The following is a 27146-nucleotide window of genomic DNA, read 5'->3' on the forward strand; positions in this document are numbered from 1 at the left end:
CTGTAGTATAAAGCACTTTATACTTCTTATTCGCTGCTTTTCCATAAGAAATTTCACTCATGTTGAGAGGAAGAAGATTCTCTAATCAATTTGACATGGTACAAAGCATGTCATGAAACCTGTTTAACGACGATCCTCAAAACAAAAGTGTTCACACACTCCTACCATCCGAGGTCTTTAGTACCACAGTCTTGCTGTACGGCCCCACACGATGGTATGTAGGCTTCACTCTGGCATTGTAGGAGCTGTTAAAATGGAGGCCGTCCACCGTACACACTGTCCCTTCCCCACATATACCTCCTGAGGGTACACACACATTTTAGTACTATCAATACAAATGCAGATTAAGGACATGTACATGTTATTCGCTGCTTAAAACACAGGATATGTATTAGTGAAGGCAAGAACTCACTTGCTTAAAATGCATGTTTGCCGATGACACACACATTTAACTACACACATATAACACACACACATACACACAAAACTACCATCTGGCTTTATTTAGAGTTGAGCAGCATATGGATTATGAATAATAAAATAAAATGGAAGACTAGCTACGGAAGAACATCATTTACTGCATTTGAGATTAGATTACTGTCATATTGTTGTCGAGCCTTTTACTCTTCTTTACACACAGTATGTATTCTGACTCAGTGTGTTTTGTGTTGCGCTGACCCTGTACTGTCCTCCGTTGCCATCATCCAGCTCTAAGATGTAGCCCTCAATGGGGTTGCTAGGGGCGCAGCTACCCTCCAGGCCAGGGTGGCGCTGTTGTTCCTGGTGCAGCACTTCTCCAGTTGCAGCAGAGGAGCCGCCGGCACCTGAGGTCCAGACTCCACTGGAGGGAGAAATAGATTGATGAGATGTAAAGCTTGTAATGGGGGGGTTAGGCTTGGGAGGGTTAGGCTGAAAGGGTAGATGGATGAAGAGAAAAGGAAGACAAACATGGTGATGCCATCAGCTGGCATTTAAACAAACTAAAAAAAAAAGGGAGCTTTAATGTGGGTTAAAGGTGTGAAAAAGCTCCACATTCATTTATGGGGCAACAGCTGGGAATCAGTGGCTTTAAGTAGGCCATGTGAGGACATTATACCCCTGTAGAGGTAGCAGTGCCAGCGGTGCATAGGTTAAGCTTTCACAGCTTGTGGACATTTTGTAACTTAAGCTTCCAGCAGCAATTTGAACACTACTTGGATTATTTATTTTCCAGAAGGTCCCCCCACATTATGTTCTTGTCAAGGTGGGAAAATTACTAACTGATCTGTAGTCTTGAGATACAAACTCAAATAGAAAGACAGACTGATCAGCATATATGATTTAATGAGTTAATAGATTTAATCAGAGCAGGATTCTGAGCTTGTTAAAAAAGTCAAGAAAGGGAGGAGCCAGCATCATATCAAAGGATTTTTCTAAAAAAGACATATCTGTCTAACCCTTGTGGTGGTAAAACAAATGGGGCAAAACTGCATTCCAAAAGGAGCTGAAACAAACACACAAACAACAGAAACAGGGTAAAAATAACCACTGAACACACAAGCGGAGATCTCGGGGTGATAAAGTCTGCTTCATATAATTTCCTTATTTGTTATCTGATCTATCTAGACCAGAATAAGAGCAGTGAAGACACAGAGGAAAGGCAACAGTCATGACAGGGAACAACATAGCAGGATCTGTGCAATATACAGTGCACATATCAACATTAATGTTTAAATTCAGTACTTTTCACAGCATTTGTAGCCAAAGTAGTTTTTGATTCATGCACAACCACAAGATAATGAAGATTATTTGTTGTTAAATGAAGTACAGCATTATTTTTATTTAAATTCATGTATGTATGTATATGTATCTATATATAGATATATATATTGCATTATTAAAAATTTTATTAATAATTCACCCTGATATTTACATTTTTACTGAATATTCAGTTTATGTACTGTGTATTGCATTTCTACAATGCAATACAACAATGACAACAGGTATTGTTTAGAACAATGAATGAAACAGCTCAGTGAAATAATGGTTAAATGTATTTACATTAAAAAGTAAAAGAATAAGTAACAAAAGACTTGCATGGGCTAAAGAGAAGTACTTCAGGCAACAAATTTCTGTAACTCTATAGATTGTTGGAAACTTTGTGTTCCCGTGAAGGCGGCGCTATTCTGCAGAGGTGCCATTCATTGGAGAGGAGCGGGAAAAACATTACCATGCAGAGGAAACAGACCAGATAGACACTGTGGGACAAAAAAGACCAGTGAATTTCCTGATTTGTGAGGGCTATTTGGGCGGAGGGACGAGGAAGGAGTGACAAAATAAATTCAAGGAAGGAAAACATAGGTTTACATAGGCGTAAACAGAGGTTTAAACTGAGGTGAAAAGTCTCTGAAATACCTCCTGGGCTCTCTGTCTCCATCTCAGCCTCACCACTGTCTGGCCTGCATTGTTTCAATAACGGACTCTCCTGCACATCTGGAAATATGACGTTGGTGTGGATGTTTTAATAAAAGAGCACACGGACAGTAGGTGTACAAAACAGATAGAACTGACAGTGAAACCAATGGAGATATTAAGACTGATTGCATTAGAAACATGATACGAGTTCCATATTCACTGAAGTTGTGAAGAGAGTGCTATAATTCACGTTATGTCCTAATCACACGCAATATTAATAATCTCAAAATTGTGGTCAAGAAAATAAAGCCTTATGATCCTTCATGTACAAATGAATGTAAATCTCATGATTTTCACCATTTAATATCAACTTATAGGTCAGAGTATTATAAATTCTAAACATTTTGTATCAGAAAATGTCTGTAACTTCCTTTAAGTTATTTTAAAAGATGATGTCAACATTGTACAAAGTTTCATTAATGTAAAAATTAATCATATGCATATTAGGGAACATCAGAGGTTTTCAGAGGTTTATGGCTCAGGTGGTAGAGTACGTTATTTGGTAACTGGCGGGCTGCTGGCAAAATTTCCCGGCTCTCCAGTCCTTTGTTCCTGATGGCTGTGATATGTGTGTGAACTTAGTATCATCATAAGTGCTTTGGATAGGAAGTGCTGTATCGCTCCTGATGAGCAGTTGGCCTTGCCATCAGTGAATTATTGTTTGTGTGAACGTGACAAGTGTTGGAAGGCGCTTTGAGTACTTCAGTAGACCAGGAAGATGCTGTATAAACACAAGCCCATTTACCATACACCCATATATCTCATATTAGATCAGAAAACACTGCAACTATACAGAGACTTCAAAGTGCATACGTGAAGGTTTGGTCATGGATAACACTATCTGTGTGTCTTTCCAAGTATGTGAAGGTATCTCAACTTGATTTGCATACATATTTTAGTCACTTTTACCTCAAGCAACTAATAACGCAAACTAATAACAGAAATGTAAGAATTACTTTTGCAAAATTTTCTTTACAATCTCAATTGTTTCATTGTTCCTGTTCTACATTACATACTAACTTAATTGCTGAGATAATTGAAGAGAATTTACCTTTAATCTGAACCTCAATTACAGAGTAAGGTGTTTAAAATGAAAATTCTTAACTTTACAATGGAGCATCAAGCAGTACAAGAACTTAATTAAAGAAATTAATTCTTTCTACTGAGTGTTGCATAGAAAATGTGAAAATATGAAACATACCATTCGTTCATTTCATTACCTTAAATAATATAAACTACATAGAGAAACTTATTTTTCAGATGTTTTCATGTGAAGTTTTCATGTGATAATGCAACAGGAATATAATAAGAAGCAGCAGTCCTAAGCAAATCTTTGAACAGGGTTCTAGCTACCATCGAGGACACTGAGCTCCTGTCCTCTGTAGTATTTCTGGGAATGCGAGAGTTTTAGCATTCTAAGGAAAACTTAAATAAATTTGGAACAGCATTTAGACCTTTTGTGTTGGGAAATTAAATGGTAATGCTTTATTTTACAGGTCAGTAATTTCCTAATAATGTCCTTGGAAGTTTGCTGGCATGAACTATGTAATTGAGTACTAATTACATGGGGAAGAGAGACATAACCTCTAATGTTTTGAATTAGAGTTTAGTTAGTTGATTTACAGAAGGACAGAACATGTGATACAGAGCAACTTGCTCACTTCAGATGACCAATGACAATTGTCAATTGTCAATTGTCAATAATTTCAGGCTACTTGAGAAACGTGCATACATTGTGTCGACTAAGATTCAAAGACATGAAATCAAATGGTCTATCTTTAAACTGTATAACTTTGTTCCGGGTTATCAGTAAGATGTTATGGTGGAGAAATGGGTTTCATGTCATTCGCCTTAAAGAACAAAGGAGGGACAACAAATCCTCTCTACTATTAATAAGCCTCTTTGGGTTTGCTTGACTGGAGCTTAAATTAGAGAATGTCTCCTTCAAGTACAACTCAACCAGGCCATGACCTGCAGATCTGGGTCTCATTCTTTATTTACGAACTTGAATTTGTCTCTACGGTGCTCAGAGACAAATTCAATCTGAATCTGAGGGTGCTAGAGATAAAAATTCAACAGCTTTCATGAAGTGGCTCCCAAAGGGAACCATAGAGCATTATAAGCACATTATAAAGAGTGCATAATCACTATAATCACATTATGATATCACAATTATTAACTACACAGCACTAAAATGAACGTAATGTTATTGTCATGTGATGATTATATTGCATATGCTTTATGTGGATTTGCAATATTTGTAATGAATTGCAATGCATTTGGAATCAACTCATTAAGCAAACAAAATATTGCATGTAATGTCTTAATGATTGATTACAAAGATTAATGGCCATTATTGTGTATTTTAGAAAGGTTAAATTCACATCTGTAAAGTAAAACACTTGATCTTTACTGCCTCAGTGGAGCAGTATCAAAATAAAATATGCATAGAGCTTATTAAATGTTTTTTAAATTCTACATTTACAATACGTCTGGCAAATACAGACTGCAGCGGAATGAATATAAAGGACGCTGTGTTTACCCATGCATGCCATCTGGGTGCTGGGTAGCAACTGCCAATGAATAGCTAATCAGTTAGGTACTTTGTTGTAAATCTTGAAGAAACCTTACAAGGTAAGAGTGACAGAATGTAAATGTTGTTTATTGGTTATCAAATATATTATCATGGGCCTGTTTAATGTGCCTTCCTCTTAATTTACACATGAAGTTTACTCGTCACGAGGAGTCCTACTCTGCCTCTGCTTTTTAAAGTCTGAGAAAATAACCCTGATGATGTCGTCTCGGATTGGGCATTAACAGAAAATTTGTGTTACATGGAGTTTGAAAGAGGGTCTAATGCTGCATACATGCAATGTCAGCAGAACATGGAACAACAGGAAAACCTCCCGTTATTCTGACTTTGGGATGTTTAAACATTAATGCAGGATGGTTAGCCCCTCTGCTAGCTTTGTAATTACATAATCTAATTATCATATATTAGCTACTTATGCAGTGTTACGCATTTGAAGCAGTTTGTTAACTAGTGAAACCAAATAAAAACAAACTGCATATAACTCCTTTAAAATTAACTGAATCCATTGTATTAGTGTTAATTTTGGATTTTATTCATATTTAACTGCCAGCGGTGGTGACTTTGCAGCCATTTTGTTCCATTCACATGCATGTATTATACAAAATTTTTTAGAATGATGGGAAATTATTATGGGAAACGTAGGATCCTGTTTTTTGGCGATTGACATACAATGGACAATAAGTCAGGATATCTCGGCCTCAGCAACATCAATTTTGACAGTTCTTTTTCCATCTTTATGATACTAAATCGATGGAGTACTCCTTTAAAAAGAAAAAATGTTAACCACAGCACTAATAGAACTAACAGAAATTAGAATCAAAAGGCATATTGCACAGAAAGACATTGACTAATATAGAGTCTAAGCATAATCCTGTGATCATGACTCAAGTAGTAAAACGGGTCTTAAACGTGATTTAAAACTGCTTTTGAGGGTTCACCTTTTCCCTGGCAGAAGTCCAGCTGCAGGATGGTCTGGAGCAGCGAGTCAGTGTTGAGGGTGAGGTCAAACTCAGGGCCTACTTTTGGCTCCAGGGCCCCTTTTACCCACTGGTCTTGAGAGGATGTCACCCGCTTGATCAGAGCATCTGAGATCTACACACACATAGACAAGTTAAGGGGTGCAGACATGTCGAAAGGTTTGTACACAGCGAAGGATGATGAGCATAGGAAAAGACATGCAAAGTCAAACAAAGAGAGGAAATGAGAGTGTGTGCATTCAATATCTACATTAATGCGTGCAAGGCAGTGTTACCCTCCCTGCATCCAGAACAGCTTCTCTGTTCTGGGATCTGTTCCATTAGCATGGCTTCATTTCACTGTGTCTGACAAGTGAAATGAAGCATGCATTATCCAACGAAGGTTAAAATGAAGGGCAACTGGACTTGGTTGAAGCTACTGGAAGACGTTTCGTCCCTTATCCAAAGGACTTCTTCAGTTCTGACTGACTGGCAGGGAAACTCAGCTATTTAACCTCAGTGGGGTCGTTATCTCGGGTCATCGATACCGCTGGTTCGTTAGTGTTCCTTGTTGCTGTGACGACAGTCGTTACAGTCGTTGAGACTACCTGTGGCCAAGACTGAACGACCATCGTTGGTATCTTCACCTGAGGCCAATAGGTTACGTTTGTTGAGTTTCCTGGGCAGTGATGAAAGGACAGCATTGTAAGTGGGGGATAAGTGGTGGCGTAGACCCCCTCCCCTGTTCAATGACGGCTTCTCAACCCTGGTGTAGATGGCTTCCTTGACACCTCTTTCAAACCATCCATCTTCTCTGTCTAAAATGTGCACCTGGTGGTCCTCAAACGAGTGTCCTCTGTCCTTCAGATGTAAGTAGACTGCAGAGTCTTGACCTGAGGAGTTGGCCCTTCTGTGTTGAGCCATGCGTTTGTGTAGTGGTTGTTTAGTCTCCCCAATATACAGGTCTGTGCATTCCTCACTGCATTGGACCGCATACACTAGATTGCTTTTCTTGTGTTTGGGTGTGCGGTCTTTGGGGTGTACCAGCATCTGTCTTAGTGTGTTCTTGGGTTTAAAAAACACAGGGATGTTATGTTTGTTAAAAATCCTTCTGAGTTTCTCTGATACTCCAGACACATATGGAATCACAATGTTGTTGCGTTTGACCTTCTTTTCCTCCTCCCCTGTAGTTTTGTTCTTCTTGGATTTTGTGGCTGTCTTCACAAAAGCCCATTTAGGGTATCCACAGGCTGTAAGTGTAACTTACAGCCTGTGGATACCAATGCAGTGAGGAATGCACAGACCTCTATATTGGGGAGACTAAACAACCACTACACAAACGCATGGCTCAACACAGAAGGGCCAACTCCTCAGGTCAAGACTCTGCTGTCTACTTACATCTGAAGGACAGAGGACACTCGTTTGAGGACCACCAGGTGCACATTTTAGACAGAGAAGATGGATGGTTTGAAAGAGGTGTCAAGGAAGCCATCTACACCAGGGTTGAGAAGCCGTCATTGAACAGGGGAGGGGGTCTACGCCACCACTTATCCCCCACTTACAATGCTGTCCTTTCATCACTGCCCAGGAAACTCAACAAACGTAACCTATTGGCCTCAGGTGAAGATACCAACGATGGTCGTTCAGTCTTGGCCACAGGTAGTCTCAACGACTGTAACGACTGTCGTCACAGCAACAAGGAACACTAACGAACCAGCGGTATCGATGACCCGAGATAACGACCCCACTGAGGTTAAATAGCTGAGTTTCCCTGCCAGTCAGTCAGAACTGAAGAAGTCCTTTGGATAAGGGACGAAACGTCTTCCAGTAGCTTCAACCAAGTCCAGTTGCCCTTCATTTTAACCTTCGTTGGATAACTATGACCTGGATGACTGAGAATCTTCATAGACATGAAGCATGCATTAGTGCAGTGCAAATATTTAAGGTTAAGAATTAGACCTGCCGGTAAGAGCTTCACTGCCTCAGGGCAAACATATCTAAGTGAATACATTACATTAAACTACACACAAAATGTGCTAAAATGTGTCTGAGGAAATTCATCCTTGGGCATTAAAACATAAATTGCCTAATTTAGCTTAATTCTTTCACTTCAGATTAGTTGCACTCTATTTATAAATGTTCCCTCAAATTACATTTAGATCCACCTTTGTTTTTTAAAGAGCCCCTAGTTAGGATTTAGGCATTGGCAACCATGAAGGACCACATAATCAATACATTATAAAACATTCAGATGAAATGGAAGCAAGGGGATGTGTGTGTTTGTCCCTCAGGAGTGTCTCTGATCTCTGTTTCATCTTTCCCTTTCACATTACTCTGTTTCTCTCTTGCTATCTCTCTCCAGGAAGAAAAATGATTCATAACCAGACACAGAGACACTTGAATATAATCTCATATAATTCAATAGAAATGGAGCCGTAACTAAGGGGTTGGAGAAGCTTAAGACCATGTGTTCTTGACATGCTTGCTGTCAGGAGGAAATATTCTTTTTCTTTTAACCATCCATCCATCCATTGTCAACTGCTTATCCTGTGTACAGGGTTGCAGAGGCCTGGAGCCTATCGCAGCTGACATCGGGCAAAAGACAGGGTACACCCTGGGCAGGGCCATTTTAACCCTTGTGTTTATTTGATACTGGCTGTTTGGGGTCCCCTCTTCACTTCCTTATAACCTCAAAACAATATGTGGGTAAGTACTGAAGAGGTTAACCTGATGCCACAAACTCGGCTTGCACATTTGAAGAAGGTGACAAAAATTGGAGATGACCACACACATAAACACAGTTATCACACAAAATACAGAAATATTTAATACTGTATTATATTATTAATATTGAGTTTTATGAGCTATGCATATGCAAATGCATTTACAAATATACTGTATAATCCTTTTGTTTGCCAAACAGTAATCCAAAGACAAAGAAATGTATGGTATGTTATCATACATGGTCATGTTACTTATGTTTGGGTAAAATAGACCCAACAGAGGTTTAAAACTCCAACATACTTATTTGGGATTTGGAGGGGAACTGCAGCATTAAAGGTCTGGTTCACACTGATCACAAATACAAAACATATAAAAATCTACTTTATTTAACCATGTTTTTACAGCTGTTGTTAATGAGACCGCAAATAGAAGTAATGTAATTTTTGTGTTTCTTAAGAATTTAAAGAGAAACAGACCATTAGGGTTAAACAGACTCTTTCTTTGTGGCTCTTTCTTATAAGCAGGTGCACATGTCCCCATTCGACCTTTCTCAGTTTGACCCAACATGCACGGATCAATAACTACTGATCAGCTATTGAGCATCTGAGCCTGCTGATAACTAAACATGTCAGGTCAATAACAAATAGGCCAGCTGCAGTTTAAGTCAAGCAAAGCCGATACACCCTGTGTTGGTCTGTGTGTTGTGTCCTCCTCTGACTGTGCAGTGTTTTAAGTCGTAATGTAAGGAGTTGTAAAAGAGAAGACTGGTGCTTGTTTATCTTTTTCATGATGATCAAAAAGTTCCCTCAAGAGACTAAAACCAGGAATACCGTTTATTTTGTCACAGTTTGATTTCGCTTATGCCTCTGTTTCACTGAAGTCGGCTGGGGCTACATAGTATTACTCACTAGTAGGATATATTATTTGTTGGTTTTAGTATTTTCAGTTACTAGCTGTTAGTAATAAATAGATAAACAATCCCAACCTCATTCTTTAATCCCCTTTAATTAAAATGTTTAAACTGAGGCATTACATGGTGAGAAAATCATACTAAAGTCTTGTATTACACAAACTATTTAACCCATTTGCCTATCTGATAAAAGCATTGACAAAAAGCTCGACTGTTTTTTCAGCTTGTAAAAAGCTGGCAGTTTGGAGTTAAATGTTTTTCACAGGATAGTAAAGTTTTGCTCAAATGACTGATAAGGCTGTATCCAGTTGCTATGTGAAGACCTAAATTAGGAGACATGCAGATGCCATGAAGGACGTTTCACACTCATATAATCTCAAACACACAAACACACAGTGGGTCAGATACCTGGAGGAATCCACTGGGATCGTTCTCTTTGAGGACTTCCAGGCAGTACTCCATCATGCCGGTGGTCTGACGTAGCTTCATGGTGCAGTGGGTGATCTGGTCACGCACCACCTGACATAGACACCCAGAGAAATTAGCAAAGCCTCTTTAATGTTTCCAATGCTTTTATACCTCAAAAAGACAATTGTTAGACCGTGAACACCTAATGTGACAGTTTTCTTCATGTTGAACTTAAATGCAGAGCAAGTAAAGGACTTGTAGAGTTTGTGGCTTGTTTGAGTATAAAATTTCACAATATTTCATAACTTTAGAGAATTAATGAATTTCCTGCATATAACGGCCCAGTAGGACTGGACCCAAAGGCAAGTTTACATGTTTTATGAGGGAGCTAGATGTCTGCTCTGTGAGGGACATAAACAAAATTAAGCGCGTGCCAACAGTATCATAAATAACATCGACACATGAAAATATTTTCACACAGCTTGTCTGAAAGCTTAATCCAATAGAAAAGGTTCTGTAGTGTCTTTGCAAACAAAGATGTTTGTATTAAATTAAAGTTTATCACAGCCTTGCTACCACCAGCTGCTGTTTGATTATCAACTGATTTAAGATCATACCGACCACCTCCTAAGTTGCCACATTTAAGCAGCATTCCCCAACCTCGCCAATAAAAAACAGCCAAACAAACACGACCAAATGAAGTGCAGCCAACAAAAGTTGCTGTTCAAAAGGCCGGTAGAGGTAAAATTTAAAAAACTTAGTGATAGTAATAGATGATTTGGCATGGTGTAGGTGAAAATGTGTTAATATGTGACACACATGCATTCAAGGAAACGGAAAAGGAAAAGGAAAAGGAAAAGGAAAAGGAAAAGGAAAAGGAAAAGGAAAAGGAGCTTGCACTGGCAGCTATTCTTTACTGCACCACATTTCAAGCTTGCCGCTCTTCTTCAGGCAGCATTATGTTACATATGCTAGGAGTGTAATTAGGGAATGGGGATCAGGTGTGCGGATTGGTGTGGATCAGGTGATTGGTAACTGACTGGAACAACAGGTGAGTTAGTGGCTGGCAAGAAAAAAGGTGCAAAAATTTAAAACTGGCTGACGGGGCATGACTTTATAATCCCATAGTATTCCCGGTACACTATCCCTAGTAACCCGGTTTCAACATGTGATCAGATCAAGGTGAGGTAAGTATTTTACAGAAACTCGTTATCAGCCTTCACCAGACAAAGGTGACTTGTCTAGCTCTTTGAATATCTCTCTCCTTTTTGTCTCACACACACTCAAACGCACAGACATCACATGCTATCTGCTGGCTGACCTATGAGCAGGAGGGAAATGAGGTTTGGACGGGTGTCACAGCAAGTAGTTCGAAGCTAATTGAAACTAAGTGAACTGTCACCGCCTGATTAGCCGTTTGTTTACATTTCATAATACCTGCACTACATTTTAGCTGATCAGTAATGTTTAATTATCTGCTTAAAGTACAACTGATACATGTATATAATATGTACGACCTGTACTTATGTTTACGTGACAAATACAAAGGTGAAGCAAGAGATTGGACAGAAAAAGTCTTGTGATGTTGGTGAATCCAAGATAATTACACCGTAAACCAACGGCTGCCTAAATGAATTAGAGACTTAATTAGAGTGAGTTTTGGTAATTAGCCCCCTCGTTTATTTGATGCTTAATGAGATCACAGTTAATTATTCACCTGTCAACTGCAGTATAAACTGAAATATGAAGAGCATGAAAAGTTAGCAGAAAGAGGATCAAAACAACCTACAATTTGAGTCTAAGAAGATTATGGAGTAGGTGTGGTGTGGGCAGGTATTACTAATTTTGTGGGACATGATTCTGTTAACATCAGTCACACTGTGGGGACTCGCCTTCCTTCTGGGGTCAAAATGCAAATCCCCACAACATAAATGATTACATTTTAGGTTAAGGTTAGGGGGTTAGGGAAGCTCTCCAGGGAATTAATGTAAATGTAATGTCCCCAAAAGAGATGGAAACTTGACTGTGTTGTATGTGTGGGTCAAAGGTCATCACTGATATGCTGAAGCCAACAGAACAAATATCAGATGAAAACTGGTAAAATACAAAAACCCTAAATACATTCTGATGCCTGACCTTTTTTAACAGTATAAGTTTGATTTATTTTTATCCTTTTTATTTCACAACTTCTTTTATTGTGTCTGTATTTTATGTATTTTTTACTGTGAAGCCTGATACATATGAATACATCTTACTTGCTTACTATATCTTCATAAATTCATTTATTTAATGTATTAGCAATGTATTTGTCTTTTATTTGATTTTTGTCTTGTTAATGGCTTACAAATCCAACAAAGGAAAAGGTTTGTTTTAGAGAGTGTGTCTTGGGTTTTGTACAAGTATTTATGATAAGGAGGGATAAAGAATGAATCACAGGTCAATGAAAGGTCAATAAAGGGAAACATTTTTAAAGGTTTAAATATTTTTATAGCTATATGTAACCATAAAGCCATCGTGCAGCTGGAATTCACCTATGGCAAAATACACACACAGACATTCAACTTTTTTACAAAGAGAAAATTAGCTTTTAAATTCAGGTTGACAAAAGTCAGCTCTATCTTCTGTGTAAACAACATTAAACTATGAAGCGTGAAGCCTGAGTAAATCTCAGATTTATTTCAATTTCCTTCTGTCCCGCTGAGACCAGCCATCAGCTCCTGCAGGCCTGGTTCAGGGGCTTATTCAATATGTTCCACATGCAATGCATATTAAATGAATCTGAGGGTGAAAATACTGAAACATGTTAATGCAAGCCCAGATTTCAGATACATGCTGCAAGCTTTACTCACACTCTGAACCACATTTCAATTCAGGTTAGAGCAATATTTTGGATGAATTTGTCCATTTTTGGAGTGCAGTGGAGTCTTTATGTTGGCATGATGTAGTGTGTTTTATACAGTAGTAAGTGGGGTAGAAAAGAAATGACAAAATATTTATAAAACATGCAGGAGTTTGGTAGGATGTATACAGGAACATTAGATGCTTGTGACTGGGCTTTCTTTTTGTGTTATATTTATATGCAATATTTGTGTTTCAGATGTCTGTAAATAAAGTGTTAAAGGTAACAGCTTGTTTTCCACAAATTTAAAGATACCAATCAGCAGTACAAATTGTGCAGGTTTGATGTAAAAATAAAAATGACACTGTTGGCTTCTGACTTTAATATCCAAGATCTGATGAACCGTAATCTTATTCACAGAAGGACACACAGTCATTCATTCATCTGTGTATTCACTTCTCTCTATCAACTGCTGGATTAAAGCTAAAGTATCTGTGTTTCTGTGTGTGCCCTCTTGAACATGAATCTTTGTGAGCACAAAGTTGCAGACCTTGTTGGTATATTTTTGAAAAGTGAGGAAATTTGGTGGAAATTAGGAGTTTTTAATTGTTCTTCACATTGGGTTGAAACTTTGCTCTATAGTTAGGGTTTGAGTTAGATTCAGGCAGGTAAGGATTGGTGTTGAGCATGTGATGGTTGTAGCTACTGTTTCTCCCTACTGGCTAGTAAGACTGCTCCACCAAATTAGCTTTGCACTCCTATAACATTGTCAGATTAACGATGGACAGTTTCTTGAAGCAGAACCAGAGATACTGTATTATTTATTCCATGATTCTTCCTTGTCAAAACCTGCCACCTACATTTCCCTCCATTCAACTCGACCATCACAGTTCGGTAGGAGATTCGGGTGTGTTGTGCTAGTAGCAGCTAATGTAGCCTCAAGCTGCTAGCCTCAAACAGAGCTCACTTCTTTCTTGTTTATTATTTTTATTTTTAAACTTGTAGTCTTCAGCACCAGCCGACATCATTTAAGGCAATAGTCAGATTTCACACAGCTCCCTCTGGAGAAACAATTGTCTTCTATACAACTCTAGTCTAACTTAAGCAACAATAATGGAAACAATTATATTAAAAAATCACTGTGACACTGCCATCAAAAATATTTACTGTAAATACTGTACTTACATAATTTACACAATTATACAAAATTACACACTTTATTACCAAATTTGCTATATAACTGTAATTTTAGTACTGATCCATATATAAACAGCCACACACACCACTTGCACAGTTAAATACAACAAGTAGGCCTATATCTGGCTGTTCTTTGAAAGAGGAAGCCAAAATATGTTGCTTTTAAGGGATTACGCTCTGGCTTTGGTGATATGTTTTTTTTTTTATAGACATCTGCCTTTCTTTTTTTTTTGGCTTCGTGTCTGGCCACAGCTGTATCTATAAAACAGATTAAAAGTCTTTTAAGTGCTTTTGACAAAAAGGAAATAGCAGAAGAAGGTTACAGTCAGGACATATGAACATCCACTGAGATCATCTTTAAAACCCTTCCTCTGGCACTCTTAAATAAAAAAAGTTATGCTTTTCATCCAATAACGACCAGTCTGTCATTCCCATAACTCAAAGAAGTTTTTTCTGTGTTGTGGGTTTAGTGTGAAAACTGCAACTATGTGAAGAGTCCTGGTAAAATTAAATTTGCACAATATGACATCTACTTTTCAGCCAAAAAATAGAGAAGGCTAAAAACAAGAAGAATTGTGTCTCGTGCATGAGCTTCAAAACCAGGTCTTGAGAGGGGCGTGCATGCCTGTATATCACTGCATCTTGATTACTGTAATTCATTGCATTCAGGGTTAGGCCAAAAAACAATCCGAGCTTTCAGTAGTACGAAACACGTCTGCTTGGCTGTGGTGAACTGTTTAGGTCAGTTTTAGAATTTATTTTAAGATTTTTGATACATTTAAAGCACTGGCTGCTTAGTTATATTGCTGAATTGCTGCTCTCCTACGAGCCAGAGCACAGCCTCAGTCAGGCTCTTCTGGCTGCTCCCCTCCCCTCAACTCTGGAAGATCTGAAATTTCAGAATCGGCAATATCTTTTAAATCACTTCTTAACAATTACAATTTTTAGCATTAGCATTTTTAATAGTAACAAAGTTTTGTGTTTTATTTTTATTTTCTTACTGTTTCTTATCTTGTTTGTGGATAATACTTGCCAGATTTCATTTAATTGTGTTTCTGATTTAATGTAAAGCACTTTGTAACATAAATACACACATAAATAAAGTGTGGTGTTGTTATTGTTGTTATTATTTTCACTACATCAATACTTTACCTTCTTGTTTTGTATATTCTGTGTGTTTTTTTTTATCAATAACTTTGTCTCTCAATTCTTTAATTCTTTTTTTTTAATTCATATTGAACGTCAGATGCCTGATACAAAAGATTTACGCATCAGCTGCTTTATGTACCACACAAATTTTTGTTTTGAGCCGTAAGCATTTAAGCCATTGCTTGTCTGTTTTATTTTGTCCCTACATGAATAAGAGCCTGTGATTTTATCAGTTAGAGATAAACAGTGTCCTGATTATTTATTCATGTAAAAATGTGTTTTAGTTTATCACCATCTAAAAGCAGTTATTCTTCTCTTGTTCCAGCTACGTCGCAGCCTCCAGCTCTTTGGCCTCTGGCTGAATCTCAATCCCCCCTGCAGATAATGACAACAGCTGTCCTTGGGGCTTCCATCCAAACACCCCTCCCCCCTCCCCCGCCACCAGCCAGACGGTCAGTCGGTCGGTGGGCACGTTGAGGCTGGGCAGGCGTCCATGTGATTCACTAGGACTTAGGAAAACCCCATCGGTGGAATTACCAAGGAAAGTTAAAAAAGAAGCTTGACTGCTAAAATAGAAATCTCTGGTTTAAGAGCCGAGACTTTTTCATTTATTAAAAGTGCTGAAAACATAGTCTTCTAATCTGGTTCTTACTTTAAGCACTGAACTCACTCATAACTGGTTATTTCACAAGAGAGATTTTATGTTCCCTGTGCCTCTGTCTCACTAATTTAATTTAGAGTAATTTGAAAGTTGATTTGTTAGAGTTATTAATATACTGTATAACTAAGGATAATTCTTTCTAACTTGATTATTGCTTATTTTAACTGTTTACATTTAATGTTGAAGGGAAAAGCAAGTTTCCAGAAGCTTTACAAAACCACTACATAGATTTTTTTTTGAGAACCATAACACATTTCTATGATAGATTAACAGCCTTTTATTGACCTGATTATTCTTTGAAAAGTTTCATGGTTAATTTTTTTTTATCTACTAATGATTATGCTGACATACTGATATATACATGAATGATTTGTGGTTGGTGAGAGCAGATAGACTGGTAAATAAAGCAGACAGACGGACCAAAAGACATGCAGCCGGATTTCAATACCATTTCTTACAATCTAAATAACCGCAAATCTGCTGCTCGCTTTAGGCAGGAAAGGAACTGATAAAGAGACAGTTGTTTATTAATGCCTTTGTACATATTAAAAAGTTCCCCTTAAAGTATTTCAAAGCAATCACCTAGAAATGTCACATGCTAGTGGTGTTTATTAGAAAGCCAGCAAGTTAATAACTGATTAGGTTGAGCAGACATGCAGCTAAACACTGACAAGAGATCAGTTAATCCACCTTCAGCTTGTACTCCTTCTCCTTGGTGACTTTGGTGAGCAGTTTGGCTTTCTGTCTGGTGAGCGCCTCGATCAAAGAGTCACACTGCGCCACGAGGCAAGCTTCAAACTCCACACCGTTCTCCTGAAGCAACACACAGACACATGATCAGAAGGGCAAAATAATCATTGTAAACTTGAAAAGAAAAGTAAACATATGTAACAACCATATTTTATGGGACATATAAATCTGCTTTAAGCCATTCCAAAGTAATTCTCATTATGGGCAAAATCAACACTGTCACTAAAATAGATCTGTTGGTGTGTTTTGCCTTGTGTTTGCTTGTTAATTTACCAACCAGATCTTGTACTATTTTTGTTTCCACCACACAAACAATAATATAAGCGTTAATTATTTCAACAGACTACAGACAAAAATGAATCATATAGCATTTTCATCTGTTTGTACAACGGCCATGCTCCCTCAAGAGATACATACATATTATACATTCTAAAAATACAGTATACATAAAGCACATGGCCAGATGTATGTGGACACCCAAATTACCCACATGTGATTGTTGAAATGGTCATTTCTACACCATGCACATTACAGTAATATGGCTCTTCACCAGCCTCCACTCCTCTGGGATGGTTTTCCACAAGCTTTTACAATCTGGCTGCAGGGACTTTTCAGTGGTTTGTTGTTGATTGGAGAATCTGGGCTTTTATGCTATGGACTTGCACTAATGGCGTTTGTTTTTTTTGGAACACTTATCAATTTTAAGAACAATCCCAATTCACAAAGAATTCTATGAGGATGTTTCATTAATCATGAATTCTCTTTTGTCTCTGACATTTTGACTCGGTGTGTTTCAGCACACAGAAGCCTGGGGTGGATGGATGGGTCAAAAGAACTTTTGACTTTAAAACAGGAGTTTGCTCTTGTGTTTCCCGTTTAAAGCGGACGGTCAACTTTGTTCCCTGACCTTAACCAAATGTAAATTGCAGTCATCATGGTGACAAAGGTCTCCTATCCTTAATAAAGTAGTCATTTTAAGCCAAACCACCAAGTTTACCTAAACTGACCAAGTCATTTTTGTGCCTGAACCTAATCAAACCTTAACCACAAAAGGATCAGATCAGAAAACACATTTATTTATTATCTATTCAACAGTACTTTGAAACAGTATTGGAAGGCACAGACCAATAATGTCGTTCTGCCGACAGTAGGCGTAAGTTGTCATTTAATTTGGAGGACTTGTTGGTACTGTAGGTCTGCGCGCATTAGTTACAGTGGTTGGGATTTAATGAGAGACGGATCCACAGGAGCATTTTATCTGAGCATAAAACATGATGTGGAGATGAGGTTTTAGATTTGTGTGTCCTCCGCTGAGTTGCACAGTTCAGATCTATAAGAGGGTGAGTGAGATCTTTTTCTCCCTTCCACAGTTCTTTTTTTTTCTTTATCCATCCGTCTCTCTCGCGGCTCTCTGGCTCACAGAGCAAAGTGGTGAAAAATTGTTTTATTTATTTAAATGCAATCTTCATCATTTTGCAGTAAGACTCTTAATGTTGGCTCGTAGTGCTGTGACTGACAAGATATGACAGTGCAGGCAGTTTGTGTGTGTGCATAACTGGCAGATGCTTTGGGAGAGATCAGCTGCACAGCAATGCTGTCCACAGGCAAAACTCACACACGCCACACAAATATATACGCACATGCCACAAATTCGGCTGATTTGGTTTGTTTTAGTTTAGTGATTCAGTGGATTTACCTCCCTACTGCACAGTGTGAGGAGTTCAAATGTGTTTCTGTGACTTTATTTGGAGCTTATTGCCCATTACCGGCAGGTTCCCCAAAGCAAAACATCAGTGGTGGTGTAATGTGTAAAGACCTCTACATGTGGAGGTAACTGATCAGACATGGACATCGGTTCAGGTACAATCTTGCACCACCAGACCTTCGTCCTGTCAAGCTTATGGAGATCCAGACAAAATATTGAGACCATAGAAATCCTGAGGCATTGATGTGATTGGCTGCGAGTTTTCAAACCACTTTCAGAAATGGCACCTCTGGTCTGAGGAAAATCAAGAGGTGTGTCCCAATTCCACCAGCTAAACATCAGCAAACTGTGTGCTGTGACCAGGACCTCTTATGTTCTGCATTTTGGGGCAATAGTATAGTTTTTTTTAGCATTATTACACCACATACACCATGAGCCTGACAAAACAGAGGTCTGCCAAAGAAAGATTATTGGTAGTGTAATGAAAGAGCACTCCCTCCGTCACTTTGTAGCTGTATTTCGTTCTGGTCTAATGAGACTAATGTTATTCTGCCTCTTCTATTGTGAATTCCTCCCAGTACACACAGGGTTTATCACTGATGATGTGTGTATATTGACGTCACACAACATGTTCTAATGGACAGTTGTACAGAAATCTGCAGAGAAATGTATGAACAGTATTTTTTTACACAGAATTTAGTGCACATGTGTTATACAGTGGTGTTATACCTGTATCTGCTGAAGCATGTTCTTGAGTTGAACCAGGAACTCTTTGGCATCTTTAGCTTTGTCTGAGACACCATTCAAGGCCTGGGAGATCTGGCACTGCAGAGACACAGAAAGAAAAAAGAAACTTAACAATTAAAATGGCAATTTTACAGCCACTTAAGTCATCATAAACACTTATTATATTTATTTTTTAATAACAACAAAAAAGAAAAATATTATTTTTTAGTGACATGAAATCTGCTTCAATCAGCCAGATGATTGTCCCAGATTCAACACTAAAAGCTCAAGACATTTTTCAACACCTCATTTAGTAAAGTAAAACATCTTCTTCTTTCCTAAAATCCATGGGAATCTTTTCCCCAGACATGATACTAGTGCCTCCATTTTTCTTGACCTAAGGATAGAAAGTGTATGTAGAGAAGAAGAAAAGGAAACCACGATATGAAATCAAATGATTCTATCGTGCCTAGTTGTTGTTGCTGACATCACCTCTAAACAATACAATCTATTTATCAGTGGACATTAAACAGCTATTTCTGTTAACACGGCATTGATAAGACTGAACCGACTCCCCTCCTTCTAGGGCAAACTGTGCAACCAGCACAACCAGTGACTGACTGAGACTTTGAAGACGTCAGTTATGTAATCATTTAACCCAACAGACAATTCTCCCTGGATGCTCAGATTACGACTGATCCTAGCCCCGAACAAGCCAGAGAATCTGCATTGTTTTACTACTAGGGATTAACTTTATAATCTAGATTAGATTAACATCTAGATTAGAGTCTAAAAAATCCATGCTCAGTTTTTCACTGTCACTTGTTACTCTGTCTTTATAGCGGCAGTAACACTTTGAAACTAAAACAAATAAGGCAGAATTAAACAAACAAACATATTTTCTATTTCTCTATACTGTTTCTGTAAGATAATTGGCAGCACAGAAAATGTATATATCTTGTCTTCTCTTATATATACCTATGAGCATATCTTGATCGTTCTGCTGCTGTAGCTTGTAAAATACTGGTGTCATCAATTATACTGCAGCTGTGTAAACTATAAACAAGTTAATTAATATGTTTAACCTCTGCAGTCCTGGTCCTTCTCTGCATATTTTAAATGTCGAATTCAAGTACAGCAAACATGAAATGCTTCAAATGCATATGTGAATGTTAGCCATGGCATGTATTATGTCAATAAAGAGTCCCCACAAAGATAGTGACACAAGTGTGTGTGTGTGTGTGTTCAGAGAAAGAGGAGCAGGTGGGAAATGTGGGTGTGGCGACCATGGAGCAGATTCATCACAGCTTGGCATGCGTGTCACAGTGTTCGTTTCCTTTGTCCTGTCTTTTCTTATTTATCAGTGACTAATGCTCACACACACGCGCGTGCGCACACGTGCACAGGAACACATAAAGAGCCAAAAGGCAATATAAAATAGGTAGACCTCCATTTGTGTTACTAGAAATAAAACATACATTGATAACAGCTGTATTTGTGAATTGATTATTTTCCTTACGGATGCCTAACCTTAACTTAATGTACTTTTATTATCACTTTACATTAAGTGATGTAAAGTGATATAAAAGGATCAACACAAGCACACAAGTCCTCTGTCTTAAAGCTGTAAGAAAGTACTTAAAAAGAAAACAAAAGGTAAAAATCACTTAGTATTTATTTATTAATCAGTTATTAATGCATGTTCATTGTTTAGTAGAATTGATATAATGTACCAATCTCTTTTATATGCTTTGTATAAGGCCTTTAAGCTTCCTTCCTTCTTTGCACATGTCCATTGATCTCTATTATGGTATGTTTTGAACACCATATGTTTTACTTGTAAGAAATAAAGACTGAATACTAAATTATCTCACATGTCAGTCAAGCAAATATTTGATTTTATGTCAGATTATGAATATTTAGAAAACTGCAATTAGTGTTCTTTCTTTCCTGTCACTATTCCCTTGGTTATATTTGAGTAAGTAAATCTCCCACACAGTCAATGCACTGTAATCCACTCTCTCCACCTCTACCACAATAACCCTTCCACCCCCACCACACACGCACACAAGTCAGACGGCTTGCTGTGATGGCCATCCCTCTTCAGGAGGAGGGACGTGTGGAGGTCATGGTTCACGAATCAACCCAATCCTTCTGTGGAGCTTCTCACTGCTCCTCACCAAGAGGCCATCTGGCCCAGCAAGCTGTCTGGCCTGTGTGTGTGTGTGCGCGTGCGTTTGCATGCCAAGATGCTAACAAGGGGATGACGGATGTGCCATATGAGGGCTGCCCTGGCACATCCCCTCCTCTGTTATTTGTACTGTCTGGTGCTTCATTCATTTAACTGCAACACTGCTCACCGGGTTAAAGTTCTGAGCTACATACATCCACCTGCCTGTCTGCTCCTTTGTGTACTATAGTAGACCTCTTTTATTCATTAATTGATTTTCTTGACCCACTAGTTGTTTATCAGAGTGGTGGAGGGCTGAAGTCTATCCCAGCATGCATGCAGGCTCTAAGGGGAAGTCTAATTGACATTAAAGCAACTTTTCAAAGAGAGACCTGCCCAAAAAGGCAGCATTAAACACTGTTACAACAAACAATACAAACAGAAACAGAATAAGACATCTGTCATACACCACAACATAGCGTACATAAACCTCAGTTAAGCTGCATTATTTACATTTTCTACAGTACTTTCAAATTATGTTTATATACTACTAATTAAGGTTAGGCAAACATCATGGTTTTGATTTAATAGAGAAAATGTCTGCAGTGACTTGAAGCACAAGACATGATGAGTTTACATTACTAGTCTGGATGCAAACAGCCACTGATTTCAAAGTCCTGCTCTTTGTTGCCCACCATCAACCCAAACAACCTCCTACGTCTTATGGGTAGTACTTCATCCATGCAACAAAAAAAAACATTGACCTACTGTTAAGTACTCTACACTTGAATATACCCGCTTAGCATTACTTTGTATTTATTCAACCTAAAGCCGTGTCTTCCAGCAGATGGACAGACTGCCCTGATGCTAAAACATGTCTTCACCAAGACACCCTACTCTCTACTCATGTGCTCTAATTAATTAGCTGTAATTGAGCAGCTGTTAAAATAGATTACTGCACTGATCACAATGCTGTAGACAGATTGAAGCTTTTTATTTGTTTATTTGTTAACTCTAAAGAGGACAAGTCTCTATCATCTGACAGCTGTTCAGTTTTCCTTAACCCAAAAACAATGCTATGAAATTACCTCTTTTATTAACTAATGGCTTGTTATTATTGCCTTAGTTTTTTTCAGTGTTAACTCAGACTAACGGGTCATGTAGCAAAATTCAACATAACTTGTTTTGGATTGCATGCTATTTACTTTTATTAAAATAAAAATAGCCTTAACTGATATAAAATGCTCCCAAAACAGGAAAAAAATGCAAATACCTTTTGTAAAAATCAATATTGAGATGTGTTAAAATACCATTTCATAAGGCACCTCTTCATACCAAGCCTGACTACACTGTCACCACAATATCCAGGTCTAAATTTGGCCATACCCCAGAAAAACTATGTATAACAGTGTCGAAATGTGACAAGTCTGCCCTGCAGGAAGAGGACCAGTGAACCACTGAAGAGATTTGGAACCAAAGAGAAACACAGAAACATGAGAAAATCATGTAGAGGATAAGGAAAGTGAAAGTGAAAAAGAAATATAGATGATAAGCAAGAGAAATATTCATTTGGCCGAGGATCAACGTACCTGCAGAGCAGAACTGTACATTTAATAATCCAATTTTTTCCCTCCTTTGTTTCCTTTGTTCTCTTCCCCTTAACCTTTTCATCCTTTATTGCTCCTCCAAATAGGAGTGTCATTTTTCTTTCTCCTGCTGTCAGCAACCTTCAGCACTCCTCTCAGAGACAAGTGTTATTATCTCATTATCTTATTATAGGAGCAATGAAGGGCCATTTATTCAGTCTGTGACATTCAGAGAGACCAGTGGTATTCATGGGGGCTCAGTGTTGGTTTACTAATATGTTTCAGCTCAAGAAATAGCAGGAGGCAGGGAAGGAAACAGTGAAACTGATTTTAAAGGAGAATTGCTTATGGTGCTGAAACGGCAGCTAACTGGAGAGCAAGATGAGCCTTTGAACTTCCATAGAGTGTGACTTTCCAACCCTGCATCTGTCAGTGTAGATATGTTCCCTTACAACAGACTTAGTGTAACAATGTGAATTATTGCTCTTATTATTGCTATTATTATTAAACGGCGATTGCCGACATGAAACAACTGCTGAAAGAAGATTTAATGTTAAGTATTAAGGCGGAGAGTGATGATAAATCTTCAATCCAACGTAAATGCCCACACTCAGCACCGAAAAAGGATGCAATGTCACAAGTGTGAAGAGGATACTAAATCAAATATTCAGCAGAGTGATTACACACTGTAAACTGTCTATGAGAGCGATGTCTGGCAATGTAGACTACAACACACCACTATAATACTACTACTGTAAACATGTTTACCAAATACTTTGTGGAGGAAATGTAGTTTATGCCTGGTTTCTGATGGCTGGCATGTTTTTTCCAGTCCATGAAGTGTAACATTCTTCTACCACACAATTTGAAGTAGGGAGGTCGGGGTGAATGAAGGGCAGAATCTAGTAGTTTAGGCAATAGAAACTTTTCAGTTAACACTGCATGTGCTAAAAGATCAGTTTTTAGTTTTTAATTATTGTTAGGAAACTTTGTTAGTGTTGTAGGGAAACAGATGTGGTGAGTGATCTTAGAGAGAAGATGGGGGTTACTCTGAACCACGGGAGAACAATAGACAGCTCTTTGCCGGTTTGGTTGTCAGCCGGAGAATGGTTGATGGTGGTGTTGACCTTGTCAAAATGATACCCATGGGACATGAAGTAGGGGCTGAACCCCCTCGTTCACCTCCCCACCTCCCCTTTTATTTCTTCTTATTTGCATTCCTAAGCCTTTACATCCTCCACTATCTCTGTTTTCCTTTACCTTCTACCTTAAACACGTTTTCCTCTGTTTCTCTCTTTATCAATAGGGATTTTGAATTGGTTTGGATATTTTTCAGCACATTTAAACCTGCCCATTTTATTAACGAATCTCCCAAAGAATTCATTGAAGGTAAATATGGTTCTACAATAGTGCACAAGTTAGGTAGAAGCTGGAATTAATCGAATCTCCTTCTCCTTATGAAGCTCTGCACCATGGCACATTGACAATTATGTGATGAAGAAATCAGACTAGAATGAATCCACTTCTCCCAAAAGAAAACTGACTTCCTTGTGGAGAATCACCAGAACATAAAGCACATTAAATTAAATAGTACATCTGATTAAGATGTTGCTCTGGTCCTTCAAGATCTATTGCCCAATGTCAGAAAAAAATTTAAACAGAGAGTGAATCAGTGGCAGATTGCAGGGTGAGTTTGGCTACAACCAAGAGCCAGTTCCTGATATGTAACAGAAGATGCAGCTGCCTCCACAATCTCCACTCTGTGCGTCATGGTGCACACTCACATTTCTGTGTCGGACGTCAGTCATTTACACTATAACTACATGCAATTTCATGGTTTTAATTTTCAAATAATATGATACGATACGATATGATATGTTACATGATGATCTGTAGAAAGCATTGATATACCTTTGAAAAGAGTCTGCTCGTGTCATTATGTACTGGCAAGAACACAAAAATAGCACAGAACACATACCATGAAACATCGTCATGGGATAGTACAGCTCCCCGTTTAAACAAAGGAAGATAGTAACAATATTCATAAATAGCTATGTTGAATCTGAAATTAGATTTTGTCATTAGAATCATTCTCATTTACAATCTTACCCTGAACAATCAATGTCATATCAGACTTCCTGCACAAGAACTAATTCTTGATAAAAGCCAATAACAACCTCTTAGATTGCTCTATTTTAACCCAACAATCACATGTATGCTTCTGTTACCAAAGCTGTAATTACTATATATATATATATGTATGTATAAATTATAATGTGTGTATATACAATTGTAACATTATATACACGATTATTATTACTTTCCCTCCCAGACTAGTCAGCCAGCTGTGTTGCAGTATTAGTGTTTCACATCTGGTGGAGGTCAAAACCAATCTCCTTTCCCCTACCTCCTCTTCATCCTCTCATCCACTATCACCCAGCCTCCCAATCCTCTGCTGCTAGGCTACACAGTCATTTTAAGGCTAATATACCCGAGTAGTAACAGTTCAAGTACTAATATAAGTACACATTTAACCTTAGCCCGACCAAAACAAATTAGACTCTATTGGCTAAGCTAAAGTAAACAACATAGTCTAGTCTGACAGACTCACTGCGTCGCTAGCGTGACTAAGACACCTTGACTTTTTTTGCAAATGTTACAAACCCTAACTCAGAAAAACAAGAAGCAGAAGTTATTCTCCATATAGCGCAGAAAGCCGCGATATTATCAAAGCTGCTACATGAGGCTTTTTAACTATCAATATGTATCATCATCAATATTTATAGCATGCCTGTGCAGCTGTGCAAAAAGGAAGTGTAAATTTACTTCTGCTGGTGCAGATATTGTTTTCCAAAGCTTGCTTCATCTGAGTCAGCACCTTTTACATATTCATAACCATTTTAACTGAGTGGGCCTGTCTTTAATGAGCCATAAAATATATTACTAATACATAAGGAATGTAAAGTTCAAGTTCAACTTTATGTTCCTTCATTTATCTATAAATCAACAGCATGTCCTTGCTGAGGCAGAAAAGGCTACTTCAAATGCTTCCACTTCTGCTTACTATGATGAGACTTTTCACAGTTTGCCACCCAACCAGAGCACAACACTGTCACGTCCTCTCCGGAGAAATGGATTCCTCCCCAGTCGTCTTAGATAAACCGTAACAGGGATCAGTGGCTACAGCCAGATCTGCTGGAATGAACTCCACGAGGAAGCTTAATTTTATCACCCTGACTTTTCCTCGTCGGGGTTAGCTTCTAAGGAGAGAGCCCAGAGGCAAAGAAAGTGCTGCAGAGTAAAGAAGAACAGCCCCTTTAATAAATAATTGATCAGGACATTTTCAGCCCCTCTATTCAATAATTGATCGGGGCATCGTCCATATTAAAAAATGCAGAGGGCAAATTAGGTTTGTTGGAGATGTTAAATCTATTATGGACTATCGTGAGACACAGTACATTTTTCAGAATGCTAACAGAAAATCTTCACCGTTACACTAAAGCAAATGTTACAAAAGCTGTCGAATACCTGGCATACACATACAAGACTAATCTATAAGCATATAAACTGCTGTTTAATTTATTGGCTTCCTAATGAATGAGCAGCCGCTTGTAACCGTGGTAACAATGCTCACTGTTGCGCTATAAAATGTTCACACTCTCCTCCGAGGTCTGGCATCAGCGATCATTTTGGTGCCAAAAATAGATCACAAATACTCTCTCTCTGTCTCACACCCCACACACACACGCACACAAACACACACACACACACACTGTGCTATACTGGTTTAACTACAGGTACACACATAGCATTTCTGCAGAGCAAGTCTGCTGTGTTACAGCCAGAAGAGAGGAAGTGCAGTAAAGTGTGCATTAACCTACATTCAATGCACAAGTCCAGCAGCACAGCCTTGAGTTACTCTGTGCCACTCAGTGTGTGTGTGTGTGTGTGTGCGTGTGCGTGTGCATGTGTGTGTGTGTACTCATAACATTGTGAGGACAGAAATCTTTTAATACAGTCATATAATGGGGACTAAGCTCCCATGAGCGGGCAAAAATTTGGTCCCCACAAGGTTAACTATTGATTTTAGGGTTAATACTTGCTTTTAGGGTCAAGGTTGGAATTAAGATTAGGTTCCATCTCCTCTTTAAAAGAGCATTCCACCCATTCAGCATTGAACTTCCACAACATTATCGGATTAAAAAAAGGATCAAGATTGATACTACAGAACCAATATCATCTTTTTTTTCCAGGCATACTTCTTTCTTCTCAAAACATGGCACTTACATTACCCACAATGCAACTCAACTGCTGCCAA

General features: G+C 38.3%; 1 pseudogene; it reads right to left on the reverse strand.

Annotated features, from left to right (window-relative positions):
• LOC119888446 overlaps positions 1-23982 on the reverse strand; it is a 27882-nt pseudogene extending 3900 nt beyond the window's left edge.
• Between the last annotated feature and the right edge of the window lie 3164 nt (positions 23983-27146).

The sequence above is a fragment of the Micropterus salmoides genome, unplaced genomic scaffold, assembly GCF_014851395.1.
Source record: "Micropterus salmoides isolate LMB-PRFRI ecotype aquatic unplaced genomic scaffold, ASM1485139v1 Ms_hic_scaffold_5, whole genome shotgun sequence".
NCBI lineage: Eukaryota > Metazoa > Chordata > Actinopteri > Centrarchiformes > Centrarchidae > Micropterus > Micropterus salmoides.